At 43.4% G+C, this 13,908-nt stretch overlaps 1 pseudogene; it reads left to right on the top strand.

Moving 5' to 3' along the window:
* Positions 1-5,578: 5,578 nt before the first annotated feature.
* LOC113199618 (proline-rich protein 3 pseudogene) lies at positions 5,579-7,090 on the top strand (annotated as a pseudogene).
* The last annotated feature ends 6,818 nt before the right edge of the window (positions 7,091-13,908 follow it).

The raw sequence follows: 13,908 nt of genomic DNA, 5'->3' as shown, positions 1-13,908 counted from the left end.
GCAAGCCTCTTCAGCCTTTTTAATGGCTAACAAACTTGGTCATCTGTTTCCCCAATGGATAGTAATATCCTCAATATAATTTAAGCTCCTAGAACACATACATGTTTGTTTTGCCTACAACACTATCTCTAGCACTTAGCAGATAGTAGTCCTCCACAATCACTAAACAAAGAATAATGACAGAAAACTAAAAACAAATGAGGGTGATGTAAATAAGCACAGTGTCTAGGCATCTAGAGTGACATTTTAAAAAAAGCAACAGAAGGCATAAAAAACATGAAAATTAGTAAATTGGGGTTGGATGCACATGACAGAAAACTTCAAAATAACAATGCCTTAAGTAAGTTAATTATTTTTCTCTCATATGAGAGAAGAATGAAGCTATGTAGTGCAGAGGAAGTGTGGCATCATATCATAAGGATCCAGGCTCCCATCTTTCTGCTTTGCCATTCCCAGTTCATGGGGTCTAATCATAAAATTCACCTCAGGGTTCCAGGACAGCCACAAGTACTTCTGTTATATGCAGGAGCAAGAAAGAAGTGAAGAGCAAACTCTTCCCTAATGTGGAAATTTCCAGAACATTCATCCACTTCAATTTACATCTCATGGCCAGAATGTAGTCATCTATTCAAATCTAGATATAAGGAAAGTAGGGAAATGGAGTATTTTATCTGAATGGCTAAAACTTGCATCTGTTCATAAGGGAGGTGGGTCAGGTGTTTGAAGCCCATTTGGGCAACTTAGAACCTGTATCAAAATAAAAATTTTAAAAGGGAGTGGGAATATAGCTCAGTGATAGAGCACTTGCCTAGCATGTGTGAGGTTCTGGGTTCAATTTACAATACTGAAAAAAAAATTCTCTACCACAGGAACAATTTGATCAGGAAACAAATACAAATAGACTAACCAATAGTCATCAAGAGTTCTTAAGTGTGGCATAATCATGATGCAGACAATTGCAATCATAAACATTAATGCAGATCCTGAGACATTGAGAAATGTTGAATTATCTGGGCCAATCTTCTTTTAAAAAAAGTGAAGATGTATATAATACACTTCATGAAGATGCCTATCCAAAATATTGAATATTAAAAATCCAGAGCCTATAGATGAGCAAAACCTAGTATTCACAAATTTAGTCCTAGGTAGCTAAGATTTTGCTACAATGTATTAATATATTTTTTAAAAGATTGATCTGAATTTTTCCCTCAGAATTTGCACAAATTCAAATTTCAATATACACACACACACACACACACACACACACACACATACTCCTTTTAGGAATCATTCACAAGAAAACATGGAAATATAAGAATATCTGCTTTCACCCTGAAGAAAATCAGCACAGTAGTAGCAATACATTTGCATTGAATTTATTCAATGAAAAGTGTAAATTTAGTTTGACAAATTTGCTTTAGATAAATTTGGATATTTCTCTCAAATGCCAAAAACACAGTTCATGTTGTAAAACAGATGGCATATTCCTTCTTGAATTCATATGCTTATTAATGAAAAAATCCTTTGGTTATATAAATAAAGGAAACATTATTTAAGAAGCCAGAAGAAGAACACCAAGTGCCATGGATTGTACTAACACGATACAATAGGTTGGACTGCATTGCTTTAATTCTAGTAGCTACTAAAATTAAATGTATCATGTACTCTGTGCTGAGATATTCAATTTTCTTGTCCTTTCTCATTTGGATACAATATGGCTGCTATAGAGTCAAAGAGAAGATGGAAAGAAAATTTCCCAGGAAATATGCACTCACATTTTGCTGGTCAAAGTTGAGTCATGGGGCCTGTTCATTCCTCTTCCATTGGCAGGATCCAGTTGGCTGTCCAATTCATCAACAAATCTTTGGGGTCTATCTTCAAAAGTTAACCAAATCCAACTTCCTCTCTCCAACTTTCCATTTCTTGCTCACCTCTCACCCAGATTAATATAATGGGCTTCTAATTTGTCTTCCTATTAACATTTCTGACCCCTTTAGTTTTGACATAAGTGCCATCAAGATCCTTTTAAAACTTACCTAGGTGAGCTGGGCATGTTGATCATACACCTATAGTAATTCCATCTACTCAAGATGCTGAAGTGGCAGGATCCCTTTAGTTCAGGAGTTTGAGGCCAGCCTGGGCAACATAACAAGACTTTTATCTCTCATGGTTTTGATCATTAATGTCCCCTGAAGAGCCCATGTGATAGTCAATGCAGGAATGTTCAGAGCTGAAAGGATTCGATTATGAGAACTGTAACCTCATCAGTGGATTAATAATCTGAATTGACTACTGTGTCTGCAACAAAGCATTAATACAAACCAATTGCAGTATTATTGTAAGTGTTGAGGCCTGTGTGACTGAGCCCAGAAAGTTGAACCTGCTCATACTGATATAGGAACTCTGGGCTGAGATCTGCAATTTTCTTCTCCTTTCTCATTTGGATACAATATGGCTGCTACATTGTCAAAGAAAAGAGGGTGTAAAAGAAAAGTTTCTAGGAGATGTGCCCTTGTATTTTGTTGGCCAAGGATGAGACATGGGGTCTATTCATTTCTCTTCTATTGGCAGGATCCAGTTGGCAGAGCCTCAGTGCTTTTCTATCCGTGGGCCAGGATACTATAGGATCTTTGGCTTTGGCATAATCCACAGGGCAGCTCATAATATCTCAACTTGAGCTTTTGTGTTGCTGTGACCAAAATACCCAAGAACAATTTAAAGGAGGAAAAGTTTATTTGGGGCTCAGGGTTTCAGATATCTTAGTCCATAGATGTCTGACTGTTCCTCTGGGCCCAAGGTAAGGCAGCACATCATGGAGGAAGATCCCAGTAGAGGAAAGCTGCTCAGCTCATGGCAGAGTCAGGAAGCAGAGAGAGGGGGGAAGAGGAAGGGGCTGCAGGGAAGATACACCCTTCTGGGACATGCTCCTGGTAACCCACCTCCAAACATTTTTGCATTAATAAAGGAACTTTTGAGGAATACTCATATTCAAACCATAAGGAGAAGGGAGAGAGAGAGGAAAGAAGGAAGAAAAGGAGGGAGGAAAAGAAAAGAAAGAGGAAAGTAAAAGGGAAGAGGAGGAAAGGAGAGGAGAGGAGAAGAGAGGAAAGGGGAATTAGTCAGAAAGAAATCAGACTTTGCATAACTCACATTTTGGAAGTGATATCCCAAAACTTTTGCTGATTTCTGTTCCTCAGAAGCTACAGGGCAGGGGCTACAGTCTTTAGGCACCTGGAGGCTGCAGATACTAGGACAGTTGTGTGGTACCCATCTCGTGAGAGGAGGCAATTAGGCCAATTCTAAATGTCCTATGGAGTTATTAGAAGATTTATACCGGAGGAGGACAATCTCTGAATCTCAGTCACTTCACATTTCTTGTGGTGCAGAGTGGGAAACATAACCAAGAGGGTAAATGGCTTTCCCTAGATCTCACTGTGACCCAGGTCTGGATTGAATTGTGTGTCACTCTTTGTCTCTCCCCTTCTAATGACTATTTCATCTCTTAAGTTTGTGTGTCAAGGACTTATGACTCCTGCCTTAGGGTTTCACAGGTAATATAGGTACTTATGGGCACATACACCTAACGATATCCTTGGAAGCTTATGCTAGAATGACCCCCACGGAGCAGGTGTGAAGACTGGGAAGGACCTAAGAGGCACAATGAGTTGTCTAAGGTCACACACCTGGAAAGAACAAGGGGCTGGGTCTGAACTCAGGTGTACCCAGTACCCAAGCTCCCCAAAGCTTGGGTATTGGGTACACACAGGCCTGCCAGAGGGAAGGTGGGCTAGGCATAATAGTGTCCACTTTTACATGTGTCATGGGGAGATGGGGGAACTAGCGTCCCAGGGATTCTTTGGGGCAGTCTTGTGTCAAGAAGAGAATCAGGTAAGGAGACCCCAAGAAGTAACCTCACTTCTTTGACAATGGACCTAACAGAACTTGAAACCAAGCACCCACATTGCAGAGCTCCAACTAGCTCACTTGTCAAGATCTCTTATAAAGTCTCCCAAATCACCAAGGCTCAGGCCTCAGAAAACCACTGAGGGGATACCTCACCCACATTAAGATACTGTGTCAGCCCTTGCCTGGAGTCTCAGAAGTGACACAGAACAACCCAGGAAAAGTCAGCACAGACCAGCCCACCACTCTATTCCCTGCAACAGCCCCAGAGCCATCCCAGGGATGTGTGTGTGTGTGTGTGTGTGTGTGTGTGTGTGTGTGTGTGTGTGTGTATGATTATGGACAAAATATTTTTGATGCTATTTTCACTTCACTAGTAATGAGTCATTTTGCAGTTTGCTACTATTTACTTGTTAGAACTGTCCCTTCTTGGTCCTACCATAGGATGAAAACAAATCAACCCCAACCTGGGTTGAACCTGTGAGAGTGGGGATCCTGGAGATAGGCATGGTGGAGAAGCTTGCAAACCACTTAGTATTTAACTGGATCAAGGACCCCTTTTTAATATCCACCTTCCCACATACCTCCTGAAGATTCACCATCACCTAGCAGGTGCTAGACTTGCTGTATAAAAGGTGCCACCACCTCCAAACCCAGGAGAATTTGCTCCCTCCTGACTGGGTCTTGGGAAAGCCCTGCAGTTCTCTGAACCCTAGACAAGTCTGTGGAAATGGGTTTTCATAGGAACACCATTGTAGGGTGTTTTGAGGACTCTCCAATTGGGATGAGCCCTACAAGTGCTTGTGCCAGTCTAGCTAGCCCTGTGGAATGTGCTCCCTGGGCTGTGGGCTTCTCTTTGTGATTGTCCCCTCCCCTGCTTGCTGAGGCTTAAGGCAGAGAGCTTCCCCAGTTGGAAAGAGGTTGAGAACTCCCTCTGGGAGGGACCCCAACCTACATGTAGCCAGAACAGTGATCTCTAGGGTATACTAAGAGGCCCTGAGCCAATGAGATATCTGGGAAGGAACTGGTTGACTTCATTCTTTGCACAAACATATGAAGCACCTACTATGTGTAGGCACATTTCCAGGCACCTAGTGTATCATTCAGGGAGCAATACTGTTGTAGAGACAGATGAGGCCAGACACCAAGGGAGTAGCAGGACACGGATTTATTTATTGATTGCAACCAGGTTCAGAGGGAAAAGCTTTCACTATAATCAACCAATCCCCCTGAACCCCAAGTTCAGGAAGTTTTAGAACTTTATACCCAGTGTATAGGGGGAGGGGCTCAGAGGCTTACAATCTACAGAAGTTTACATGACAACTGGTTTTCTTTTCTTTTTCTTTTTTTTTCTTCATCTTCTCAGCTCCCAGCTCAACCCAGGTTTGACAAAAATAACCCTAAGGACTTTCTCTTTCCTCTCTCTGTGAAAATCAGTGCCTGAGTTTGTTTTTGTTTTATTTTGTTTTCTCTCACAAGCTGCCCTTCAAGGACCTAACTCTGAAATGCAAACACCTCTGTGAAGGCCTTGGGTTAGTTTTTCTTATTACACTGTGTTTCTGCAGGCATACCTCCTGCCTGAAAATTCTTTTGCAGAAAGTCTGCTGACAGTCTAAGAAAGATTATGGTGGGGTCTCTGGAGAAGCTTAATTAAGATTTTCTGTGGAGGCCGCAGCCACGATGCCGAAACGAAAGAAGCAGAATCAGCAACAGCAGCCGCCGCCGCCACAGCAGCCACCACTGCCCGAGCGGGAAGAGACTGGAGATGAGGAGGATGAGAGTCCCATAGGACCACCCAGCCTTCTGGGCCCTCCTCCCATGGCCAATGGAAAGCCTGGTGACCCCAAGTCAGCTCTTCACAGAGGTCCTCCAGGATCAAGGGGACTGATGATTCCACCACTGCTGAGTCTCCCACCTCCTCCCCGGGGCAGAGGCCCAATCCGGGGAGGCCTCGGCCCCAGACAAATCTGACCGCCCCGTCTGTCGACACTTTTCGAAAAAGGGCCACTGTAGATATGAAGACCTCTGTGCCTTCTACCACCCAGGCGTCAATGGACCTCCTCTGTGAGACTGTGCCTTCCCATCCAGGCTGGAAGGAGCCCTCTGTGACCCAGCGGCCATGTATTTCCCTGTGGCCCTGTGATGGCTACTGTGAGGCTCTTCCACCCAACACCCTCGGTCAATGACACGTCCACCCCCGTCCACCACCTCCCTGGTTTGGGGTCCAGAGTTGTGTTTCATCACTGGTTCGCAGCGCGCTCTGTATTCTGATCCAGCCTCCAGAGACATGCCTTCGGGACCCCTTGCTCCCTTCAACTGCCTCCTGGATCTTCTTCCCTTTCGCCAAATGACTGCTGAACAGGAAACCTCTTTGGTGCTGTTTCTTGTGCATCTGTCCACCTGTCCCCAGTACTGCCCTCAATTCCTGAGAGCCCTGGAGCGGTTTCCTACCCACTTTAGCTGCTTATTTTAAGTCCTTTTTATGTGACATCCCAGTGTTTTCAGCTGCTTGGGAAACTCACCAGGTTTTCTGACCTGGGGTCAAGTTTGGGTGACTGGTACAGAGTTGCTCCCTGAAAGGCAACTGCCCCTGCTTTTGGATTTCGTAGTTTCTCTGTCAGTAGCATGATCCCCACCGCTATGGTCTGTGATCACTGTGCTTTGTGAAACTGTGCATCCCCTCGTAGCCTCTCTCACTGTCCGTGGCATTTTTGTGATTTCCCAACACTAGAATAAGTTTTTCTGCCAAAATGAGTGAGGCTCTTGGTGCCCTCTAGACTTTCCCCACATCCCAACTTGGGAGAATCGTGAAACTCCACAAGACTGCCTCCCTGGTCCTCCCTGTACTTCTCCTGGTGTTGATTATTCTTGGTCTGACACTGACCAATGATGTCTTGTAAAGCCTCAGATGGGCCTCCCTACCCAGCTCCTTTTCAGCCTGTCTTAGTTAGACTATGTCATTGTGAAGCCACCAGCCCTTTCATTTGAATTCTGTGAATCTCCACCTGGCCTATCTATGGGTGGAACCTGGACAGTACTGTTGCTCTCTTCTGACACTCTTCCCTCACATCCCTGGCACTGGTTGTTTTCTGTGAAAACGGCAGTGAACAGGTTCAGTTTTGAGCTGGCCCTGAGGAAATGGGTCAGGAGTTGTGTGGGCAAGAGGGAGGGATGAGAGCGTTGGAGAACTGAGAATGATTTTTTTTCTTTTTAACATTTTTTTATATTAGTAATAAACGCAGTGGAAACCAAAAAAAAAAAAAAAAAAAAAAAAAAAAAAGATTTTCTGTGGAGGAGGGGGTGCCACTACAGTACAGATATACTTTCCACTTGCTCCTGGGTTTTCATTTCAGTTGGGAAGTCAGTTCCACTAGCAGGTGTGGGGCACAGGACATTTAAGGTGACACTTCTGGTCCCCTCTAGGTATGAAATCTTCCACCCACATTGTGAGGAGAATAAACAAGTAAAGAAGTAAATGGACTTGGGGTCAAGAGGGAGGGCTCCTGTCTCCAGAGTTTAGACACTTGGGAGGCTGGGGTAAAGGAGAGCTGGGCAAAAACAGGGGTCCCGCACTTGTCTGGATTTATACTAGAGGGCTGAGGTCTGAGGCTTCACCTGCAGGAAGAGGAGAGAGACAGCTGTAGGTGGGGCCCTGGGCACACAGAGGGAAGAGGGGAGGCTGGGGGCTCAGAGCCAAGTCCCGTGAGGACCCATCCCTGCCATAGCTCATCCCAGCCAGTCTTGCCAACATCATCCTGGGTTGAGGCTGGACAAGAGGTTATAGGCCTCACACCTCTGCCTTCCATGCCTATGTGATGTTGTGGGTACAGGGGCTGGAGCTTCTTTGGGAGGCAGCAGTATTCTGAAAATTGGAAAGGCTCAGGGAAAGGGAGTTATGTTTAGGACCTTTTCTTCTGAGCACTTGAGCTTGAGGAAAAGGAACAGTCAGTGATACCAGCAACACTGGAGGAAGGGTCAGATATGGCACCATCCCCAGAAGGATAGCATGAGCCACCAGAGGCCATAGAGCCATCTATGAAGCAAAAGGTAGCTCAGTCCCAAGCAGCCAGGCCAGAGGACATTCCACATCTGGCAGCAATTATTATAACAGCTGTGGACAATGAGGCAGCTGGGGCCACCTCTATTGAGACAGCATCTCTCCTTCCGATAGCTGCTCTTCTAGCCATGGGGGGTCTAGAGCTTACAGGTCTAGAAACAGTCAAGCCAGACCCAATTCCACCTAGGGCAGCACACCTTCTGGCTGTCGTGGATCTAGAGCCCTTTTAGGCACCTCTCTCAGTCTTCACTCAGTGCTGACCTCTCCACCACTGCTGTCCTTCTCCTCCCCTGCAGAATTGTCTTTTTAATTTTTTTATACACTCCTTTTTCCATGCTTGGAATATGCTTTTAAATATTCTTAAGAAAATTTAATTATTTCCTCATTTCAATTGGCATTCTGAATCCTCTTGGCATGCTGCATAAGCACTGCACCAGCACTATCTAGCTGCAGCCTGGATCCCCAAGCAGAGTACATGGGGCCTGTGGGGAGGACATGCTCAAGCCTCCTGGAGGAGGTGAAACAGAAGCTCCTTTGTATGTAGAAGACAAATGTCAGGAGGCAGGTGTCAGCACTCAGGACACTCAGGACACTTGATGTCACAGGCCTAAGAAAGTGAGCTGCAGGTCCTGTGCAGTCCCAGAAGTAGGGGGTGTGGATGGCAGGAGCTGGGGTGCTGCATGACTCAACTGGGGGTGGAGACAGGCTTCCTAAAGGAACTTCCTGAAGACTTGGACCTGCCCAGCATAGGGAACAGAGTAGGCAGAGGTCAAAGCCCATGGCAGAAATGGGCTGGTAGCAGGGTAATATTAGCAGGAATGGCCTAGGATCAGTTTCCCTGCAGTGGCATCTGTCTCCACTGCCCCCCCAACCCCCGCATGTGATTTATGGTACCAAGTCTTCTGAAGACTCTATAATAAAGATGGAATGAGCACACCATTACACTGATGGAAAAGCTAAGGTTTATGAACAAGCCTCCTCTGCCCTGTAAGGAGACAGAGCTAGGATCTAAGCCCAAGCCTGTGAGACTCTGTGGGGCCCGCATGACAAATGGGATGCACTGAATGTCACAGGAGTGACCTCTTGACTGTGCACTTCCTGAACCTTTGTTTCTGAAGAGAGAAGCCTTTTCCTACCCACAGATACTTGGAGAGCCAGGGTCTAGGACCAGCCTTTCCCCACCCAGCTTCCAGCCCAGGCAATGGGGATGGCTCTGTCCCCTGAGTTCAGTGAGGACAGAAGAAAAAACACACTAGTGGTATTTGTTTAAAAAAAAAAAACTGCTCATTAAAGTACACCCTTGGAGCATGGTGTTTACAGCAAGCAACATCCTGTTTAAGAAAAGCAAGGATTGGAGGAGAACTGCACATGTGTGTGAAAACTTCCACTCAAAATTGGGAACATTTTAATACCAAAGTAAAAACAATCTGTGCAAAACCCTGCCTAAATAGCTCAGAGATCTGGACTAAAGTGTTGTTCTCAAACTGCAGCAAACTCTGGTGTAGATACATAGGTGTTTAGCTTTTTCAATGTGATTTCCTTATATTTAAGTCAAGAAGAATCATAAGCAATTAAAAGGTATGATGGTGATATAAGGGCCCATGTCAATCACTGTGTCCAAAATCAAGTGGCTAAATGCACTTTTCCTCTTTCCAAGAAGTCCAGGCTTTGATAACACTTGGAAGTTCACAAAATGCCAGAAGCCACTGCATATGTCCTATTCTTCCCCACATGCCTAGAATTGGCCTCAGAAAAGAACAGATACCAGCATAAAAGATGAGTACACAGTTAGACTTTTAAAATTCAGCAGATGAAGTGGTTGCCCTTCTGAGGACATGGTCAAAATAAATACAAGTACTGTTAACCCAACTCATTGGGTAGAATTAAAACAAACAAGGAAAAGCTTCCGTTTATGACTTGATAGTGGCCTGTTCTTACCTGAAATCCATTGCCTAGAACAGTTTGGAAGTGTGGTAATGGGTGTTGGATCCATGTCACTTTAAACAGTAAATCTCTTGTGGCTGCAAATGTGATGTTTTGTGCAGGGTGCAGTGGTGCACACCTGGAATCCTAGCTACTCAGGAAGCTGATACAGGAAGATCACAAGTTCAAGGATGGACTTAGAAAGTTCAAAGCCAGCCTTGGCAACTTAGCAAGGTCCTGTCTCAATATAAAAAGTAAAAAAAGCTATGGATATAGCTTAGTGGTAAAGCACCCCTGAATGCAATCACCAATACCAAATCATTATCATCATCATCATCATTATCATCATCATCATCATCATCATCATCATCCAAGTGCTGTATTTGCGGTTCAGTGGTAGAACACCCCTGGTTTCAATACTTTCTACCTCAAAAAAGAAAATGAAACAACAATGTGATGCTTTGGAGGAAGCATGTGCACAAGAGCAATTAATTAAGTATTAATAATGATTTCTTTTTACCAGAACAGTTTTCTGTTCCTTAAGAGTTTAAATTCATCAGAAAAGAAAAACCTCTCTATATTGGTCAGTATTCAACACACAACACACTTTGTCTGGTCATCAAGCCCATGTGACTAGAAAGTTACAAACACAAAAAGTAAACAGATGTTGACCACAGTATGGAGCCTGCCATTTGAAAATAAACCTTCCAGGGATGTATTATTTTCAATATTTTGGAGTGGACTTTTTAAAAATAAAGATGTATATCGGTGGAAACAAGTTGAGTCACATATATACCTACCTATACACTCAATCATACATGCATTATTACAGTCAGATTCTCACTAGGTGAGAGTTTCATCCAAAAGAATCATTTGGATGCAATAGGCAAATCTAATGAAAATATCTCAAACAGGAAGGAATCCCAAACTATTTTTTAATCATTCATTTGATCATTCATGACATCTTTACCTTCCACTGCTAAATGAATACAGTTGGCTGCCATTTTGATACAGCTCATAACAGTCTGATACATTCTCTTGAGTAAAAAGCAAAGTTATTACCCCCTCTCTCCAAGCTAACCTAAAAAGTCTCCATTGTATCAAAAACAAAGGTCCCAATGTTGAACACATCCCAGCCATGGAAACTTGGTGTATCCTGAAAGTTGATGGATTTTACTCAGATAACATATTATATTCCCAGTGTGGATATAACTAAGAGATGACTTTAATTCAGCAAATGTTTTCCAATTGTTTTCAAAATATGGTTCTAAGTGATAGAAACTCCTTTGCTAAAGATGAAAAGCTTCCTCCTCTTAAAAGCACTTGGCATATCAAGGTCCTGCAGAATATTCCAAGCACTCAGCAGGTCAGATCCTCCCTGACCTCAGCTCTCAGGATCCAGTATCACCTGGTGCTCCAGGATGCTTTGGGGAATCTCAGTTCCCACTCCTGGTAACTTCATTGGCTGTGCTGACTGGGAACTAGATACATGGAGCATCCTTTCTATGTGATGATCAGGTTTGCAGCACCTGGAGTCAAATCAAATAGTGTGTATTTACAAAGATGATAAGACTGATGATCTGAAATGATCCCCCTTAAGTCAAATTTATCAGGTTGCCACATAAATAGGAAGGTGAGCAGACGTTTATCTTTGAGTCTCCCTTTCTTTCCACCTTCAATATGTTCTTCCCAATGCATGTGCATTGCTTCTGGAGAAAAAAAAAAAACAATTCATAGACTTGAATTTTGGTCCTCTCCCCTGAAGAAGAGTAGATTGGCCAAAAGATAGACAACAGGAGGGAAGAGGAGGAGGCAGAAGAGCTCACAAAGATAAAATGAACAAATCACAGCTGTAGCAAGCAGAGCTAATGGAACTTCATCCAGAAAACGGAAATACCTGCTGTTAAGTAAAATGCTTTGTTAACTTAATTACCATTTAATTCCAGCATTTGGGGGAGATGAGAGCATTGGAGTCAATAATAAACTGAGCTTAATCAAGGAATGAGATATTAATGTGCACTTTTAATCTGGGGGAAAAATAAATGGAAGGCTACAAAGCAGGAAAAAAAACAGGGCTAGGCAAAAGTAAATTATTTCCTTTGGTGCTACTAAATAATTCATGTGCATAACACAATTCTCTTGCTTAAAATCATCAGAAACAAATGCATTACTCCAGACTCTTCACAGGGAAGATGTACTTCAACTTCTTTTTCTGGGAAAGGAGGCAGCAAACCAACAATCTTAAAATGTCAAAACTTTTGTTTAAAAATGTGTATTAAGTTTCTTCTAGTTGCACAAAGACCATCCACTGAGGGGAGCAATATCACTATAAAAGGTCCCCTCAGAAAAGGTGGGAACAGGGTAAGACTCATCTGAGTAGCTGCTGCTCTGCACCTATGACAAAGCCTTGCAAATATCCCTGAGAACAACTCCCACCTGAGCTACAATGAAGCTGCTATCTTGTTCTGTGGCTTAAACATCAACATGGGGAGGACCCTGGTGGAGTGAACCAGGAAACACACAAGCCAGCTGGGGGCTAAAGCAAAGATAGGATGTATTAATGTTTTAGGAACACGACAGTTTCCAACTCTCCACGGAGTCCTCTTGATAAAGGAGGTAACTATAATGTAATGATTGAATTTCATTCTTCCCTGCTATACAGTTGGGCTCTATTAGCAAAGCAAGAATTGACATTCTGCTATGTATGGTAAGGGAAGGGTTTATACTGTGAAGTCATGGGTCAGCTGAGCAAGATGTGTCTGGTCAATCCTCCTGGTTGTGATCTATGAGCGTAAAGAGGCCAAGTAATGCCTGCAGGTATTCCCCACCTTGCTCCACAATCAGACCACAGGCTGATGGCCTCAGTAGGGGAAAAGGAATAAAGGGGAACAAAAACTATCGAACGGCGAAGACAGAAAAATGTGTCATGGTGCCACATGCCCCTGGATCCCTTAGCATTTGGTGATGATCCCAATGTCAGGTTGCCTACCCTTGCTTTTGAGCAAAACCACTCAACACATAAATCAAGAATCCTAATGGGAAGTCACCAGTACTGACAGCTCTTCTGTACCCACAAGACATCTCATTCAGCATCTTATGGAATACATAAGCTGCAATTAGAAGCCCTGGATATCACCTTCCTTAGTTTTCTGTAGTGGAACATGCCTACACAGTACTTTAGAGAAATCAGAAAAAGGCTGTGGTGAGCAGAGCACGGGCAGCACTCTGACATTTGCAGCCTCCTGCTCCAGTCTGCCCTTGTGCAGTAAGCAACTGGTACAATTGTGTGCAGAGAGCCTATTAGTACTGCTTTTCAGGGTCACAAAACAGAACTTGACTTTAAGCCAGAATAACTCAAAGTATTGCCTTGCTTCTCACACAGAAGACTTTAGGAAAGTTACAAGTTCTTATGCGTTTTCCACAATCAGTAGTAACATGGGAAGCTAGGCAAATGAATAGCCATCAGAACCATGACAATGCAGGAAGGTACCTGAGCGCACTGGAGCAAGCTCTGGCATGTCGCAGAAGCTCAACTAATATTTGCAAAAATTTTATATACACAAAGCATTTTTGTTTTCCTTAGGAAGCAGCTATTCTAATAATGGAAACACCTCCTGCGTACACAGACCTCACAGATGGGGGGTTATCAGTAATGCCAGGTGTCAGTTCTGGCATAGAGCATTTTGCTGAGATTTCATATGAGATAATTTCAGGTGAAGATTTGTTTGTGGGCTGAGAGTTGATCCCCTTAATCATCAGATGGCCTCTGGCCCTCTTGACCACCACCTCAAGTTCTGTGAAAGAGAAGTTTGTGTAAAAAGACAAATTGAGAGCAAAGAGAGGGATAAAGTTTCTTACCTATAAAACAATTTCTTTCTCTATAATAGCTCTCAAAATTAGAAAAGTCAAATGTCCACGTGTCACACTGTAAGGGAAAAGTCATTGTTTTATAGTAATGAAGGAATTAACACAAATACTGAGAAAATTTATGACAGTTTTGGTCCAAATATGTCACTGGGTTCATT

Source organism: Urocitellus parryii, chromosome 5 (assembly GCF_045843805.1).
Source record: "Urocitellus parryii isolate mUroPar1 chromosome 5, mUroPar1.hap1, whole genome shotgun sequence".
Classification (NCBI taxonomy): Eukaryota; Metazoa; Chordata; class Mammalia; order Rodentia; family Sciuridae; genus Urocitellus; species Urocitellus parryii.
Note: the sequence above shows the minus strand (reverse complement) of the source record. Positions and strands in the feature narration are given on the sequence as shown.